The 14,147-nt window shown below is 37.6% G+C and overlaps 1 long non-coding RNA gene across 1 annotated transcript; it reads left to right on the plus strand.

Annotated features, from left to right (window-relative positions):
• The first annotated feature begins 931 nt into the window (after window positions 1-931).
• On the plus strand, window positions 932-8,687 carry LOC103460610 (uncharacterized). Its single transcript, XR_001776293.1, has 4 exons — window positions 932-1,014; window positions 1,656-1,787; window positions 1,940-2,424; window positions 8,648-8,687. It is a non-coding gene; the product is annotated as an uncharacterized LOC103460610 (long non-coding RNA).
• Window positions 8,688-14,147: the final 5,460 nt, after the last annotated feature.

The raw sequence follows: 14,147 nt of genomic DNA on the forward strand, positions 1-14,147 counted from the left end.
TACGTTTCAGAAATATCGCACTCTGGAACCCGTTTTCAATCTGTGCCGTTGTTAGAGAAAACATTCGGTGGTTTCGTGTAAATGCGCACTACAAACGCAACAAAACTCTTCCGTTTTCCCCCGAAATCGTTGTCGTGTAAACGGGGCCTAAGAACTGTCGTCCTACGACAGTTGAGTTTGTTCCTTTGTTTCATTCTTCAGATTATGAAGAATAATCTGAATAATATTTTTAATAGATTCTTGTTTTTTATTTTGTTTTGATGTTTTTTTGATGCCATAATTGCAATAAACCATAAACTAATTGTTATTTAATGTCAAAGACATAAAAATAGTTAAAGTACAGATTTACATCTGAGCAGCAGCTCCTTGCAACAGTTGACCTTTGACCCGTTGTGGAAGCAGAGAGGATGAACTTAGTTTTTCTGTCAATGGTTCAGCATTTTGGTTCTGATTAATTTCCATAAATTATGATTCAATGTAATGTTTCCTGCTGTTGTATTGAGATCATTTCAAGAACTGCTGAGGAACAAATGATCTTTTATTCACATAATAATAAATGAAATCTTAGAACTGATTCCAGATTTGAAATATTTTTTACCATCACTGATATATTTGGATCATTTTAAAATGCTGCTTCTGGGTTTAATAATCAGACACCATCCAGGTTATAGTTTCACCAACTGGGGAAGATAAAATCTCCACCAATGAAGAGTCCAGTTGGTTTAAGTTAAAACAGGTTCTGGTTCCATTAGAGGTGAACAGAACCTGGATCAGTAAAATTAAAAGTAGCAAAGTGTTTCATGAGAAGGTTTAATGTCTTCAGACGTCAGCAGGTAAACATTCCTCTAGTCAGTAGCAGTTAAACCAGTTTGGGTTCATTTTTACTCATAAAACTTTCAGTTTAAACTAACCTTTTCAGGTGTGGCACCAGTCTGGTCCTATCACGGTTCTGTTGGGGCTTCATTTGTTGTTCAGATGTTCTTCTTCAACTGTTTGGATCATTTGAAACAAACTGTAAGTTTGTTTTGTTTTCTACTTGAACTTTGTCTTCAGTATCTTTCCTGTTTGTTTCTTATTTTTCTCTCTGATTTTTGTAGAACAGAAAACTACTGACTTGAACTCAAAGTTTCATCTCTCTCTTGTTTGAAGGTTAATCTAAGGGATTATCGGATTATTGATAAACTGGAAACAAACAAATTGATGAAGAGCTGATGTTCTTCTCTGAACAAACTGCTTTATGCTTTTATTTCCTGGAGTCAAAATTTTGGTTTTCATCATTAAAGTTAAACACAACAGTTTCAAAGTAAAATATTATTTTTCAAATGTGTTTAATTCAGTCAAATTATTAAATTGTTGACCTTTGAAGGGAGCTGGTAGTTCAATCAATGTGAACTAAAATCCTTCCTGTTGTTCAGGTTGAGTTAGTGAATGTAAATGTTGCTCCATGTCTCCATCTAGTGGACTGATAGTAGAAGTGCAGCTGCTGATGGCAGCTTCCTCTGCCTCTCTGCTGTCTGACTGCATTCACCTGACACTGATACGTAGCAGAGAAGAAGAGCCAATCAGAGGAGGAGCAGCTGATCTTTTCCAGCACTAATGATGTAAAGGATGATCAGAGTTGATGTGCAGATGAATGATGTGTGTTTCCTCTGCAGGTGAAGCTAGAAAGTGTGTGTGAGCTGATGKGAATTCAGCAGCATGGATCAGTGTGAGGACAGAGAGGAGGGAGTCCCTCCCTCTAAAACCACTCTGTGTGGGGAAGATGAGAGCCAGAGCAAAGGTCAGAGGTGAGGTCACATCTCTAACTGTCCACAGCCCTTTTCACACAGCGTTCACTATATCAGGCCAAAACAGACGTGGTGATGAAGCTGCTGCTGCTCCTCTTTGCTGCTTCATCCAGACTGAACAGATTCAGTTTTAATCATCATGTTTCTGTCAGGATCCATCAGAGACTCAGACCAGAACCAGAACCAGAACCCAGCTGTGTGTCCTTCAAGAGGAACTGGTCTAAGGATGAGATCTTAGACTGTAAATCCAAGGGTGTAAATTTGTGTTGCAAGTTGGTGGGGACCGGGGCCGGCTATACGCTGGGTAAAAGGAGGCAGTGCCCCCTCAAAGAAACGTCTTGCCCCCTCAAATGAAACTCGCCACAAATAATGAAACAGCTCCGTTATCTGAGGTTCTGCAGCGCACCGTGTTGAGCAGGTTGCGGTCTTCTCCTGTCTATCTGTGCTCAGCCTGCAGCTGAAACCCCTCAGCCTCTAGCAAACAGCCAGTCAGCTTTCAGTATTCAAACGAGGCTTACCGAGCGAGATTCCTACCTGCTCGTGGCAAAAGACCTGCTAGATGCCGTCTAAACTGTAAATGTACAGGAAAGGAGCAGTGTTTTGCTACAGCTACAAAACAAGCCCCAAAGTTTCACAGGTCAGTAAAATGTTTTATTTATTTATTTTTTAAATATCGAGGGAGTTGGAAGCAGCTCTTTTATGTTCCCTTGACTTAAACAATCTTAACATGTCGTGCTGCACAGTTCGGTGTGTTTCAGTTCCGTTAAAATAAACCGACCCTCACACCAACTCTGACAAATCTTCAGTCGAGCAGTTTTTCAACTTAGCTAATCAACCATGATGTGTTCACTTGTAGTAATCGGAAAATAAATATCAAGCCAGAACAAAAAACCTGTTATGGACTGAATATTCTGTTCTTTGTGTGGGAAATGTTTGCGTTTTTTGGTGCTGGATCTTGATGCTCAATGCTACGGATCTGTGTGTAAAGCATACATTTGGTGGGTCTTTTACAATTTAAAGTTAAAGGCGTGAAAACATCTAAATGGACGTTTTTCACTCATTTTGAATTCCCCCTTATATTTTCACCTTAAGATCATTCAGTGCTACCTGGCACAAAGAGGAGTGGGTGGGGTGGGTGCTGATACACCCACAGTTACCGGAAGGCCTTTTCTTTTTGCTAGTGCTAAGTAAAAGGCAACAATTTACATGAGAATGCCAGAACGTCTTATTCAATAAATTATGATACACGTCCTGATCAGGTTTGTCAAATTAATAGTACCTTTTGAAAATAATCTTTTATAAGGTATTAAACATACTATGAAATATAAATATGTTAAAACTGAAGTAATCTAATTAATCTATATAATGTATTTCACATGGTGAAGGAACTGATGACAAAGGAACTTTTCAGTCATATTCTAATTTATGGAATCAGCCTTTATGTGCTGAATGCTTGAAAAAAGTTTAATAATTCAGTAATATTTTTTGTGAAGAATTATCACAGTTTTCTTTATTGTCTGATTTTATCAAGTGCTAAAAACATCAACAACGTGAGATTCTGTAACAATCAAAATGTTATTAAACATTTCCATCCATCCATTTTCTTGCATCCTTGTCCCTTAATGGGGTCGGGAGTATTAAACATTTAAAAAAACAAAATAAGTAACTTCTGTGTTAACCAAATGAATCCTTGTCAGTATTTTTCAATCATGTGATTCTGACTCTACAGCTGTCCCTCAGTTGGTTGGCAAAACATTTTGTACTGCTGAATTACACACAGCAGATGAGACATGGTGCGTCTTTAATATAGCAAATAATAAAAACGCAAAACCTTTTTGGGTCTGGTTGGGGCAGTTGGTGAATAGAGATATTACTGGATTCTATAAAATGTGTCTTAAGCTGAGATGCTGATGTTTGGATATGTGAAAAATATATTCTCTCTGCTAATAAATCTAGTTTGGTTTCTCAGTTCTAGAAACAAGAAAGAACAAAGCGAATTTCTCTTTATAATGGTCCATAATTTAAGATTACTTACTAGGAGCCATGGTTTAATATTTAACAAACTTTGGCTCCTATGTGCTTTATAAAATATTTCATCCTATTTGATTATTGCTCTGAATATTGCCACTTCCTACGAACAAATAATACAATTTGTCCAGGGGAGAACTGTAGAAAAACAAATATAGCTCCATGTGGAACCAAAAGGTTGGTGAGAGAAAATCTGTTTAAACTATCAGAGTACAGTTTGTCTCTCTGTCTTCATAAACCAGGTGCATCATGGGCTGGGCGGGGCTTCCACTGATGGATCTACTGAGAAAATACAAGAAGCTGATTGGCTGATGGACATGAAGTTAAAAATATGAAGATAAATGACATCATAAAGCAGATAATATTGGTACTGAAGAGACATGGCTGAGAGCAAATTGTTATGAGATAACAATCATGAAAGTTAGATTAGAATTAGTTCATCCAGATTAAAGGTCTAGATAATCAGTAGTATGTGGTGACTATAATGCACATGGAATATTATGGGATGGAAACAAAACAGTTGTAAATGGAAAAACAGCAGAAGAATATTTAGAGGGTAAGAACTGATGATGTTTGGAACAAATGTTGATCCAGAAAATGGATTAGTCCTTGATTTAACACGAGTGTCCAGGAAGATTTCAGGTGATTGTGAAATGGGATTTATTAGATTCCTCATCTGGAGGCAGAGATCTTTACCCAGTTTTCTGGAATATTCTCCTGACTAAGAACAGCTCACAAGGAAAATTAAATAGTGGGATGGTTTAATAAGGACTCTGACTAAATTAATAAAGGAGAAGTTCAGTTAGATTTCCATGATGATATACTGATGGCAGAAAGACTTTAAAACAATATTTGATGGAGCTCCAGACCAATCAGCCCCAAGGAGCAAAGATGAGAAGTAACTCCATGTTGGTCAGAGACTTTACCCAGATAGCACAGAATGATTGAATCAAAATTGAATGTGAATGCTGACATTGAAACAATATTGAAAGTGGTCGGTCACTTGTATGTTGAATCAATGTTAGAGTTTCAACCATAACTGACATATCAATGTTGATTCAACCATCATCTGTATGTCAATTTACATGCATATTTGTGTTAATACATTGAATCAATGTTGATTCAACCATCATCTGAACATGGATCTGCATGCAGATTTGGGTTGATTTTATATTGAATGAAAACTAAGGATTTATGTACATTTTTAGGCCTGATAGGTCTACATAACATACCACTAAGTTTATTCACCGTTGTTAAACACACTACATTATTAGCAGATGATGGGTAAACTGTCAATGACAACATGGGTTTGATATAACATTTTATTTAAGAAAAGAGGGACAGATCTTTAAACATATTCGACTCTTTTTTGACTGTCAGAAGAACAGCATCCATGAGGTTAAGCTTTGTACTGTATGAACCAGGGAAACGGTACAAGTTGTGGTAACCCCAGTTCGACTCTGGTTGGCATCACTTTGATTCCTTGCATGTCTTCCTCTCATTCTGGTGTGTAATGAAGCCACTTCTTGACAGTTTTACTGCAGTCCTCATGAGTCAGTTTTTGGTCAAACTGCAGAGCAATGGCTGAGAAACACACAAAAAAGTAAGGATTAGAAAGATGATAAACATTTGAAAAGTTCTGAAAGACATTGAAAGATAAAACAGTGTACTGGTTACAGGTCTGAGAACAAATACAAACCATATAGTTCCCCATGTACACTCACTGTTAAATTAATATTTACACATACAACTATATTTACCCATCAAGCTGCAGTACAGTGTAGGATTTATGGTGCTGCACTCATGTTAAAATGAGGGAATCAACATTTAAAATAAAGGCTGTTTATCAGAAAACCTAAAGATAAAACTTAGGGAGGATCAGGGTTTATTTAACACACCAGAGAAAAATAAATCGAGCAAAAGGTGATTTATATTGTAGTTGGAAAAAATATTTATAATTTATACAAAATAAACTTCCATCAAGTAGCTGGTTCAATCTTCCATTAACTACAAATATTTCCAAATAAGTTTATTAAATTCATTCAAACATGTCCATATGCTGATAAAGATCCCACACAATAATAGACCAGTTTAACCAGTTACCAATCCAATAATCAACAGACTGAATCAGTCATTAGCAGGTTTAGTTCAGTTTTTCACCTGCCTTACATATTTTAAGTGTTTCCTTTCTGCCTCACCTGGATTGAATCTGTGGATGGTTAACAACCATCTGCACTTCTTGATGGCTGCAGACCGTCATGCAATTATCTCACTCAGTTGTTCTGGAACAGAGGCACATCTAAACACGTCCGTATGCACATCATAATAAAAAATTAAAAACAAGTGATTACTATCACAACAATTTAAAGCCCACCTGGAGCAGCCAGCCTTACACTTCCTTGTCCACCACATGCTCTCCCAGACCAAACAATAGGCCCCGCCCTATTTTAAAAACTCAAATCCCACAAAATCTCACAGGATTTCATACTTAGGCCTAGAGTGATGGGTAGGATGAAAATAACACAAAAGGAGACATGACCTCAATTATTAAAAATATATACATAAATAACACATTTAAGATCAAAGTAATTTTGAAAAACTTACCATAAAACTGCTCAGAGGAGAATTTAATTCAGAAGCTGGTTGCAAACAAGCCAGCAGCAAAGTGGCTGTTTGGTTGGGACAAACCACTAGTGTAAAAATGGGGAGGTGGACTGTACAACTCCTAGTAGAGACTTGTAGATGTTTTTGTGTCAAGACATTATGCACAGTCAGTAATAATATTTACAGACAAGAAAATGTACATAAAGGAATCACAACCCACTGTTCTCAACATGTAGTGCTTAATTTGAAACATGATTAACCCCTACCTAGTAAGAAAATGTTCTGACCCAAAGCTCACGGAGGGGGAAGGAAGAAGGGATGAGAGGGGAAGAGAGGGAGGAGCAGGTGGGTGGGGGGAGGCTTGGGAGGGAGTAGGGGGAGATGCGGAGGAGAGGAGGGGTGCAACAAACTGCCCAGATAGCACACAATGGTAAATCAACGATGAATTATAGTCAGAATGGTTGGTTTTTGGTTGAGGTCGACAAATGACGCTGGATCAACCATCAAACAACCATCCAGCTCTAACCAAGTAACCAATGTTGAAACTGTGCCATTGAAACAATGTTGTTTTGTGGTTTAAATCTAGCGAATGAAATGCCGATGTCTGATCAATGTTGAATCAATGTCAGCTGTTTTGCCACTCACCTTCCCCTCCTCTCCTCATCAGAGCTGTGGATGAGAGCATTTTATTAGTGAGTGGGGGTTATCACATTTTAAATTAACCACTGTAGAGGATAGTCGGTGATCAACCCACTAAACACTATCAATGTTCATTTCTGTACATTTTCTTACATGTTCATAAAAATTCTCACTGACTTTTTGTGTGATATATTGACACAAAAAAATCTACAACGTACTACAAGGAACGGAGCGGTCCACCCCTGCTATTTACATGAGTGAGATGTCCCAAACACACAGCTGCTTTGCTGTTGGCTTGTTGGCAAAAGATATTAATTCAACATTGAATTGCCATCGTGTGCAATCTGGGTACAGAGCAGAATTACAACTCAATGTTGTCAACACAGTGCTTAAGTTAAAACGTGATTAACCGTCACCTAAAATTTAAGTTTTCACCTGGAGCCCAAGGAGAAGGGGGCCAAGTGAGGGGTGGGCGGTGAAGGGAAAAGGGTGTGTGTGTGTTTTTGGTAGGTGGAGGGAGAGGGGTGTGTGTGTGTGTGTGTGGTTTTGGCAGGTGAAGGAAGAGGGGTATGTGTGTGTGTGTGTGTGTGTGTTTGGCAGGTGGAGGGAGAGGGGTGTGGCGTTAGAATGGCGGGTGGTGGTGGAGGGGTGCGGAAAATCAGCTTACATTGATTGAACATTACTAGTTCTTCCCCAAACCTTGTCCTCAAGGCAAACTGACCTGCATGTTTTCAGTTCAGCAAAACCCGTTAATCAGACGTCAATTAAAATCATGTAGGGAAATGCCTGAAACTTGCAGGGCAGTGTGCCTGGAGGACTGGTACTGAAACACACTGGATTCGATGTTGGCATTTAAATCAATGGATATCAACAATAAATCAACATTGATTCAATTAGAATTGAATGGTTGTTTGATGATTGATCCAGCTTCTGTCGTTGACCTTAACCATAAATTCAACCTTTGTGATGATAATTCAACACTGAATTAACATCTTTTGCAAACAAGCCAACAGCGAAGTGGCTGTGTGCTTGGACCATCCCACTCATGTAAATGGTAGGGGTGGACTGCTCCATTCCTTGTTATAAGTTATAGATGTTTTTGTGTCAATATATCACACAAACAGTCTGTAAGAATTTTTATTAACAAGTAAAAACATTTACAGAAAGGAATCACCACTCGCTATCCTTTACAGCAGCAGTGTACAAAGTCGGTCCTCGAGGGCCGGCATTTTGCATTTTTTTAGGGCTCTCGCTGGTTTAACACACCTGCATCAAATGATGGCTAATTAGAAGGCCTAAGGAGAACATTGACTTGCTGAGGAGGTTGTTACAACCACTAGGAGAAAACTAAAACATGCAGGATGCCGGCCCTCAAAGACCAACTTTGGACATCCCTGCTCTACAGTGCTAAATTTAAAATGAGTTGTGCTGCAGCAGCACCAACTGTCCTTCTTACATCCACTGCAGTTTGCAATCCAAATGTTGGACTGTTCCTGTCTCAGTGGAGGACAATGTGTGTCTGAGAGACATGTAATGTCCATGTTTGCTGCTGAAAGAGACTGATGGTCTGACCCCCCTCCTCCTTTCAGGGTGGAGCCTGCTGGAGGCCGATTCTTGACACCAGGTCTGTGGAGATGTAAGTGTGTTTTTCATCAACTGATTCATGACAACAAAGCAGCTCACATTCAACCATCTTCAAACTGTCACATCACTCATTCAGGATCATCATCAAAGATAACAATAAATGATCAATAACTGCAGCTGGATTGTGTTTGTTCTCTCCATCAGATTCCTGTCAACTCACCATCGACACAAACACAGTGAACAGAAAACTCAAACTGTCTGAAGGCAACAGGGAGGTGACATGTGAGGAGGAGCTTCAGTCATATCCTGACCATCCAGACAGATTTGCTAACTGGTATCAGGTGCTGTGTAGAACTGGTCTGACTGGTCGCTGTTACTGGGAGGTGGAGTGGAGAGGATTAGTTGATATATCAGTGAGTTACAGAAGAATCAGCAGGAAAGGAGGAAGAGACTGTGTGTTTGGATTGAATGATCATTCCTGGAGTCTGAGATGCTCTAATGGTGGTTACTCTGTCTGGCACAATAACATAAAAACTCATCTCTCCTCCTCCTCTGTTTCTAACAGAGTATCAGTGTATGTGGACTGTCCTGCTGGCATTCTGTCCTTCTACAGAGTCTCCTCTGACTCACTGATCCTCCTCCACACCTTCAACACCACATTCACTGAACCTCTGATTCCTGGATTTGGATTCTGGTCCAGTTCTGGCTCCTCAGTGTTTCTGTGCTCATTTGAGTCTAAAGATTTTTCTCCTGTCAGAGAAACTCTCTCACCGTTGAACAGATAGTTCATCTCTAAAATCTATTTCTTGGTAATACAATTCTGATTGAGTCCTTGGAGACTTTTTCTTCTTCCAGTTCTTTAAAGATGGAAACTGGGAATATTCCAGGATCCACATGTTTTCCTGTTAATTTCCAGTCAAAGCTTCACACTGAATATCAAGATGTTGTTTCTCCTATTTTTTTCCCCTTTCATTCATCAGATTTCATTGAAATGTTGATCAGTTTTTATCAATCACTGAACATTTTCTGTTTCTGTCGGCTCCTATTTTTCTATATATTCAATATCACATTTGAATATTTAATCTTCCTTTTGTTTATTTGCTTCAGTTTTTCTTCGTGTTTTAGAGAAATAAAAAAAATCTTCTGCATTTAGTTCATTTGCTGTTCTTTTCCTGTTCAAATTTAAATATTGAATTAAATATTTTTTCATCATCCCTGACTTTCAGAAAATCCTAATTTAAAATAAAACATCCCATGAAGGTCAGAGGTCAATGCTTTGAAGCATAAAGTGAAAAATGCTGTGCGCAAGGACTGAGATCATGCAGAGATAACAGCGTCACAATAATCAGCATTTATTCAAGAGAGATGCATACTATCACCAGAAAAGCACATCACATCACATAACATCAGAGACCTCAGAGCACAAACACATGAATTTACCTGAGAAAGGGAAAAAGACAAAAGACTGAAACGACAAAGAAAAATCAAAGACGTCTTTGGAGAAATTGCAAAGTGCAATTTCTTGTTACTCTGTTGAACAAAAAGTTTTTTATTCTTGTATTTAATTTATTCAAATAAGGCATATCTTTGCTCATCCAACCAGGACCTGTCTCTGACCCTTTTTAAAGTTAGAAACTCCCTGCAATTTGTTCACAAGATCAAACCCCAGTTGTCACCATTATCTAAATTAGGTGGAAGCAGAGACTCTCCTGAATTCCTGCTGTTTTATGGCTTTCATAGATCAGTGTGAAAAGCTGGAACTTCTACTGATTGCTTTCCCAGACCGAGAAAGGGCAGATCAAAGATCTTGGCAAACAATCTGCTTTAACTACAGGTAAAATAAAGGTCAATAGGCCAGAATAAGTTATTAATTTTAAAACTATAGTTAGGCTATTTCAATCAAAACATGATTAGTTTTAAAACTAGCTTATTTTAAATTTATTTTCTTAACAGGTCCAAAGATAATAACTTCAGTTTTGTTCCTGTTCAGCTGGAGAAAGTTTTGGCACATCCACACATTGATCTGTTTTATGCATCTATTCAGTGATTGGATGGGTTCAGAGTCACCTGGCAAGTTGGGTTAAAGTAAGAGAAACCAGATACTGCATTCAAAGCATGAAGAACACAAACAAGCAAAATATTCACAGAGTGGATGTAGTAGAATATCAGAGTACAGGAAATACAGGATAGAAGATGTGACTGAATTGACATTGTCCAGAATTTCAGACTGGGAAGCTAACTGGCAAATTGTTAGCCAAGTATATGGAGCAGGAAAATAGGCTGTAGTTACTTAACTTTATGCAACCAATTGCCCCAAAATATTCAATTACTGCAACATGCAAATGACAATTGTATTTACATTCTGTGATTTTAATGGCCAAATTTCTCTGCAACATTTATTTTACTTTCTGCTTACAGCAGCAGCAATATATTTACTACACAGATTAAAGATACATGGTGTCGTTACTTGACATAGTGGTACTGTTCAAAACCTTTCGGTTTGCTTGAACAGAAATGGATTAATGTCTGTGTATGTTAAAATGATGACGTTTTAATCAACACATTGCCCTTAAAATGGGTAGGCCTTTGCGCCCTTGTTCAAATGAAAGTACTAGTAACCCTAGTGTATGAAGGAGTTAAAGACTTAGTAGGAATGCACCATAATCAAACAAGGCTTCGTAGAAACCTGGGGGATTATGGGTTGAATGAAGGAGTATACTCTAATCTTATAGGTCAACTAAGAGGAATTCCAGATGAATTCAAAGCGCAACATGAATTCTGCGCAGGTTTTGAATCTACCTTACCTTGGATGACAATGAACAAAAATGTTGAATGGATTAACTATGTTTATTACAACCAACAGAGAATGATCAACTTTACAAATGAAGGATTTATGGCCCTAGGACAACAACTCTATGAAACAAGTAGAATGGCAAAAACAGACAAGCATTAGATTGGATCTTGGCCAATATGGGAGGAGTTTGCCATATGTTTGCTAATGAATGCTGTACTTATATCCCTATGAATACTTCGCTAAAAGGTACATTTAAAGCGGTAATGACTAAGTTGCGGAAACTGAATTCGGAATTGAAAGAAAATGCAGGAAAGAACACCTGGTCATGGAAACGTCTGGAGGAAATTTTAGGTGAATGGGGAGCCTTACCAGCCAAAATAGGAATAACTCTGGTAGTAATACTAATTGTTATTTTTCTGCTTGTGTGTTGTGTGAACCCTATTATGAGGAAATGGATCTTGGGGACTGTATACAGATGGATGACCAAGGACGGTAACATCAGATGGACTAAGCACAAGGCCGCCCAGACCAGTGAACCCATGACCAATTCAAAGGGCTGCTGAGCTCAAGGACAATTGATGCCTGAACTAGAAGCGCTTACGGGATGTTGAAAGATCTAAAAGGTTCAAGGGGAAAGAAACAGAACTGGGTTGGAATAAAACAGACTCATGGGGAAGACACTGTTGCATACACCATTACACATACTTGTTACACAACTTATATACAATACAACACGGGTGGCCCACACATAGTTAACACACTAGGAACACGTGTGAGTGAGTCTGAATGTGTGAGACAGTATGAAAGAGAATGTGAGTATGAATGACAATGTAAGAGTGTGTGGATGAGCATTAAGCAACCAATACCTAGATTATTATGATTAGTATTTCAATCACACAATCACTCTGATTACATGTGTGTTATGGACATTTATTCATAATTGTCATCAAGATTATGTATCAATGTTGAAGTATTAGACATTACCATGAATATCTATGATTTGGGTCACTGTGGATCCATGATCGTATTACATTTGTGCCACATTATGGAATACTGGCAGTCGCCCATGACGAGCGAGGGCCATAAGGTAGTTTTTCCCTGGAACGAACACAAATCAACAAAAGGCCAACAGGGTTTTCGATTTTATACAAATGGAAGAACAATCATGGAAGCAATGACCAATTGTGTTTAATCAATGTATAGGAATTATTATATTAGCTATGGTTACTCATGAAAACAATGTTTACCCCACTATTCATTTTATTCCACATTTAAGTGACTTTTATATATATTTCTAAGGTTTATATACAGAGTTATGTTCACAGGAAGCCATGTAAACATAGTATAGCAATTAACAAAAACAACTGCTAAGGTTAATTAGGATTCCACTTGAAAGCGGAATAGGGGGGATTATGTAAGAGTGGAAATACTATTTAAGGAGTTGTTTTTGCGAAAGGATTTTTGGCACTTCTCTAGGTCAAACTGACCTGAACCCTTTCTTCCATTTGCGTGTAAAGTGCAAATGGAACCAAAAAAATGACTTGGAAAGAATTCTGTCTGGACAAGATAAGATCAACAGTTTGAGATAAATTGGTCTAGTCGGCAATTCTGAGAAGGAGCAGATGTTGAGTTGATGAGGTCCCAAATATTTTAAAGGTTGTCCAATACACACTTAGTATAAGGCGTGCCAGAATCTTTGAGCAAATCAAGAGTAGCAACGCCATTGGTTGAAACTATCCAACTCACACCAATGAAGATAAAAAGGGTGATGTTAAGAATACGGGGAGATTTTTGTGTTGAGACTTTGTGTTGAGAAGATTTTTGAGTATTGAACTGATGAAACTGTAATGAGGAATCCGTGGTAGTGTAATAAATCTCTAGCTCGTCTATGGCCTAGCAGCATGAACTACATCTCCATGCGTTATTTCTATTACCTATATATTTAAGAGTATAGCCACCTTTCATTTCTCCAATAAAACCTGGAAAAACAAGACAAGTATAAAAATAGTTAAAGTTTAAATTACAAACTTAGCTGGATTTCCAGCTAAGTTTGTAGACAAACTCACAAAAAAAATCAAATCTTATTTTATTTGTTTAGCAAATATTTCAGAGGGAAAATCAGTTTTAACTCCTCACTAAATTATTGCAAACTAGAAATCCCTCTAACTGAACTACAATTGTTTTAATATTCATTCTAAGTAAATCATTTTCTATTAGTTTATAGTTTGTTTCTTTCATTTCTAACAATGTTTCTTTACACCATGGAAGGAGTTTATTATAGACTTTGTAAGTAATCAATATTGTTCTGATCTCTATTGAATCAGAACATTTTAAAGTTTGCACTTTAAGAAATATTTCACTAGTTAAATTAAATAATCAGACTCAGTTATAATTCAGATCATGTTCTTCTGTGTTGGTTTTCTATGAGTTTCTACAGATCAACACACAATAATTCATTTATGGAAACAACATTAAAACATGTAAAGTGATTTAATGTTCGGTGTTAATCTATTTTTGTCGCATCATTAATATATGTAATTCTCCTTCCATTAAACTGTTGCTGCTCCAAACTCACCAGATAAAAATAATGTATCAGCAAATAAAGTAAATGTTAACAAATTAGATTCGTTGCATAAATAATTTATATAAAGTTAGAAAAGTTTAGGACCCAGTTCTGACCCTGGTGGTTTTCCACAGGAAACTTCTAGTAA

This window comes from Poecilia reticulata, unplaced genomic scaffold (assembly GCF_000633615.1).
Source record: "Poecilia reticulata strain Guanapo unplaced genomic scaffold, Guppy_female_1.0+MT scaffold_263, whole genome shotgun sequence".
In the NCBI taxonomy this organism is placed as follows: Eukaryota; Metazoa; Chordata; class Actinopteri; order Cyprinodontiformes; family Poeciliidae; genus Poecilia; species Poecilia reticulata.